General features: G+C 35.2%; 1 long non-coding RNA gene across 2 annotated transcripts; it reads right to left on the bottom strand.

Annotated features, from left to right (window-relative positions):
* Window positions 1-263: 263 nt before the first annotated feature.
* LOC116169907 lies at window positions 264-3629 on the bottom strand. Of its 2 annotated transcripts, XR_004145113.1 has the most exons (4): window positions 3575-3629; window positions 3352-3508; window positions 3088-3299; window positions 264-3039 (listed from the first exon to the last, which is right to left on the bottom strand). It is a non-coding gene; the product is annotated as an uncharacterized LOC116169907 (long non-coding RNA). The 2 variants fall into 2 exon arrangements; XR_004145112.1 differs by having other exon boundaries at window positions 264-3299.
* Window positions 3630-5077: the final 1448 nt, after the last annotated feature.

Here is a 5077-nt window from a genome sequence, read left to right on the forward strand (position 1 = left end):
TCTGGAATGTTTTTATCTAACGCAAATCAGAGAATGGCCGGTCAGATAGATTTATTCATTCTAATCTTTTTTTTTAACTTATGGTATTTTAGAAAAGATGACTCAATATATGAGTCAAAATTGCAGAAATTATGGCACTCAAAGCAGACGCAAGTAGGTAGACCTATAGTTGTATCTCGTGTCTTGAAGAGCGCTCTCTTGCAAACCGGCAAAAAATTGACGATATAAAGAAGACATGCAATTATAATAAACGAAAGTACCTAGTAATTTCTGAGGACACCAACACTAAAACTGGAAGTTCTACACGACTTACAACGCTGTTCCGTATTAACATATTATGTGTAGCTTTGAATGGCGAATAAAGAAAAACAGTAGGTAGGTAGATTGTAATGAAGCAACTTCACTAAAGATATATGGACTCACAAATACAACATCGTTATGTGGAGTCCGCCGAAAATTACACATTTGAAAATTTGAAATTGAAACTGCTGTGTTTATAGGAAAACTTTTTGACACGGGCGCATAGATACCTACAGAAGATTTTGTCGAGGAATAACTTTTCGATGGACAAAGTTTGAAAATCGGTCTGTCGACAAAGTGTCTTCAGAACACACCTTTTCAATTAGAAAATGGCTTTATTCCATTATTAGGTATACAAACTATTTCCAAAAAAGAAGAATATAAAATAGTTTTTAAATAAATATTTATGATATTTCCTTTATTTGAAACGATAACGTCTATACGTACGGAAAATGTTGTTCAACTAAGGGCGTAGGCCTAAAAGCGGCACATAACTGAAACGTTTCCTGATTAAAAACCGTCTATAAGGTTGGAAACTTCAATTTTTTAATTATTTAACGTGCTTTATATATTTTAACGAATATAATTTTGGTATTTGTCAGAAAAACGTGTTGGTCTGAACCACTGGGGAAGGGATGGAAGATTCCATTTCCAGCTACTACGCAGTAGTTGATGGATTGTGCACGAATTTACAAGGAAATTAGTTGTGTTACTCATTAGACATCAGTAATGCGAGTGTAGCTTTCTGTTCAGTTTTAAACAGTCCAATGCAAGACACCATATTTTAGTCCAGAGGTTCGCCTCAAAAGCTAAACGCATATATGACTACAAAAAGGAAGAAAGAAAAACATAAATATAAAGGTAAAAACTTCCTATCTTTTCAATTGATTAAGTCCAATGTTGAGGCATATTGCTGTTAAGGATTTTACTTTGTATTATAAACATAAGATGTCCTATAATTATTGTGTTATTGTCCAAATTTCATACTCCATTAGGGTAAAGAATGAACCCACTTCACTCCCAAAATACACTCTTTGCGCTTCTCCTTTTCTATTAAACAATCTGTACGGAACTAAGTTATGCACAATTGGATTCATTGCGGGAACAGAAACCTCGGTAGACAACGAAAGTTTGCTAAATGGTTGTTCATGTCAGAAAACTGAACACAGGTTCGTTTATCTAACCGAGAACTCGAAAAGGGTCTGCAAAGAGACACCTGCAATGGATTTTTCTTGTTTTTTTTACCGTTTGTCCGCCGAACTACCCCAATTCATCATCTGGAGGTAATCGAACCCCATTCCCTAAGAAAAAATGATTGAAAAATAAAAGTGAGAGAATAATGAGGTTTGAATAGGCATTCCCGCGAAAAAGATGATATATTGGTCATAGTGATGTTGATATTTGCAGTGCGGACACGATGACCGTTTTAGATAAGAACAGAAACCTGATGACCTGGACAGAACACAATACATCCCTTTTAGGAGGAGGTGTAAATGTACATGCCAAGTTATTGATTTGTAACTCTGAAAGAGTAAAGGAAAGGGCTGTCAGATTCACAAACCTGGAATTCGTTTCCTAGGGAAAAAGTAGAAAAAAATCGTGCTTCGTGCCTGTTAGTGCTCAATAGACGGTTTCAACATGATTACCTATGAGTTAACGACATAATTCGAAACCTTTGTGTTGATGAACTACCTAGCACTGTAGGATTTACTTCGACAGCACTTTCTGGGAAGAAAACAATTTTGAACACGTGTAGCACTCAACAATTTTTTACATGCAAAATTTTGGTACCATACTCGACCTAGCGAAGTTATTTAAATTTGCACACGAAATCATTCCAAAACAGGATACACATCTTGCATTTTTCTGTCAATTTTACAAGTAAAGGTTGCACTGTTATAAAGAAATTGAAATGATATATATATATTGACCCATTTACTGCAAGGGTGAAGGGCATCGCAAAAAATGACATAAACGGATATGCGTAATATCCCAGCCAACACACTTACGTTTAATAAACGGTTTTAAAGCGTTTTGAAAGGATAAATTCGGTATTGGTAGTGTATGGTGTACGTTTTTTTGTAGACCAATTTTATACCCTATGTTTAAAATACGATTTTTGTTCGTATATACCGAAACTGATTGTGGAAAAATCACTATTCTGGTTCTACTTGATTATTCTAAGGAATTTGACATAGTAAGCCATCAAGTGCTCAATACAATATTGAAATTCGTCGGACTGGATTATAATGCTTTAAAGCTTATACGTATATAATTACCTGAGTGATTGATGCCAAAGAGTAACTCTAAATAGAGTGGACTCCGAGCTTATGACTGTGTCTAGAGGTGTTCCGCAAGGTTCCATATTAGGACCCTTGTTATACACAGTTTATACATTTAATTTGTTGACAGGACTAAAACACTGTAAATACCATCTCTATATGCGGACGATACCCAGTTGTATTACTTTTTTACAAGAACTGAACTAGAAACCTCTTTGGCATGTATCAATGATCTATAAAATGTACACAAGGCATCGGAAGATCATTCGTTAATAATTAACCCTGCAAAATCGTGTTTTATAGTGTTCGGTGATGACAACATCGGCATACACAATAAAATTGCATTAAAAATTGGCAATGACTCAATTCCATCGGTGAAGTGGGTAAAAAATCTTGGTCTGCTTATTGATTGTAAATTAAGATTTACCCAGCACATCGACAACCTTATTGCTTCGGCCTACGGACAATTGAGGAGTCTTTACTCAAGTCGTCATGTTCTTGGTACCAAACACAAGGCTGTTCTCTGTGACTCGTCGGTTCTATTGCGATGTTTTGTATGATCCATGTTTGTTAGTTAAAGACCGTGACCGAATTCAGCGAGTACATGCTTACGTTTCGTGTTCGGTATCAGGAAATATGACAGAATTTCGCACACCTTACCTCGACTTGATTGGTTGAATATGTTGGAAAGAAGACGACTGCATGCTTCGTCACTTTCTAGAAAAGTTTTAACTCATAAGATGCCACCGTACCTGTACGATAAAATCACCTCCCGGACCGATGTGCATCATTTAAGTCTGAGGCACAGGGGTTTAGCTTCCATCCCTAATGCACAATTTAGCAATGTTTCAACGTTTTTTTTCATTTAACATCTGCAAATTCTGTAATAATTCGGTGTGACAGTTATTGCCCCTGCCCGAAGATGCCTTTAAACGGAAAATTAAAAAATTATTAATAAGAGAGCGAAATTTAACATAATTTAACATAATTACTGTTTTGTTTTTTTTTCCTTTGTTGGTAGGTAGTTACTTAGTAGATTTGTGCTTGTTTTCAATTAAAATTGAACTCTGATAATTGTTTTATTTCGTAGAATCTACGTGTATAAATATATGCTTTATATGTGTCTAGGGGTACAGGGGGAAGAACAGATAACCTACTGGTTTATCTGACCCTGAACCTATTGATTATGGTGTAGGAAGCATTTTTTTCCTAATCAATAAAAACCATTATTATTATTAAATTTCATTCTTCAACCTAAATCAGAATTATCCAATGTTATTTTACCTGAAACCGTCAAGAAAATCTAAATTTCAGGTCTATTTTGACATTAGAAAGTTGATCTTTACCTGACTAGTACTGTAATATCTTTGCCTGATGCCCATTACAGTCCTAGTACATGCAAAATAACAATTAGATCATTCATTGAATAAGTTATTCAATCAACGATTGGATAATTATAATGCAGACGATGTGGATATTTTTAAATATTAATATAACCACAGACAACATATGTCTGTGATATAACTACACAAAGGATAATGGTTTTTTAATTACTAACAATTAATGGAATATGTGTGGAAATAATTATTCTTTTAGTTTTGCGCCAGTCATTAAAAGGTTTGTACGCCTTTTTGTATCTCTTTCTTGACTTTGTGGGGAGCGAATATTGCACTACGGCGGCCGTAGCTTCGGCTACATTATAACAATGTCTCGCGTAGGTACCTACTCTTCTTCACTGATATCTGCTTTTGTATCTAAGACTGTATAGTTGAAAAGTACAAAGCATAAACTGCAAACTGCACTAAAAATGACACTGATTGTTTTAATTATTTTGAAATCTCTATGGAAAAAAAATAAAGTGATTTTAGCATGCGTGATTAGGTATCAAAATTTCACACATATGAATAATTTAAGTTGGAAAAGTTATCTACATGTTGCGGTTTCGGGTAAAATTTTATACATAATATGTCATGAAAGTGAGTCCACCTGTCTTGGAAGCATTAAAGAGATACTCGGACGCTGCGCGTCATGTAAACGACCACTTTCATATCTTATTATGTAAATAACTATTAATCTATAAATGTGTCACTGTCACATTTTTTACGGACTGTACACGCCTGCGTAGTGCGTTGTAGGTATTGGTCACGGTGTAAGAATAAGACCGTGGTATTGGCTTAAGGTTTTCCCGCCACGAATTTTTTTAATTAGTTCGCATATTTTCCGAGGGACTTGTTTGCTTGGTGGCTGTAGAGGGAAAGAGTGTCATGTATTGGAGGGCGTGTGGGCAACGCAGCGTCGTCGCGTGTAATAGAAGAAATTTCCTCTATGGTATTAATAAAGCGTGTGGTAGTACAACTCTAATTCTTATTGATAAATTCGGATACGCTTTCTGTTATTCCGATAAAAGCAAAAAAGAATTTACTTAGTATCTATAAATAGCTATAGGTACAGATCGGTATTACCTACTAGGGAGTTGTGCCCACTACATGGGAAAT

Source organism: Photinus pyralis, unplaced genomic scaffold, assembly GCF_008802855.1.
Source record: "Photinus pyralis isolate 1611_PpyrPB1 unplaced genomic scaffold, Ppyr1.3 Ppyr1.4_LG4, whole genome shotgun sequence".
Classification (NCBI taxonomy): Eukaryota; Metazoa; Arthropoda; class Insecta; order Coleoptera; family Lampyridae; genus Photinus; species Photinus pyralis.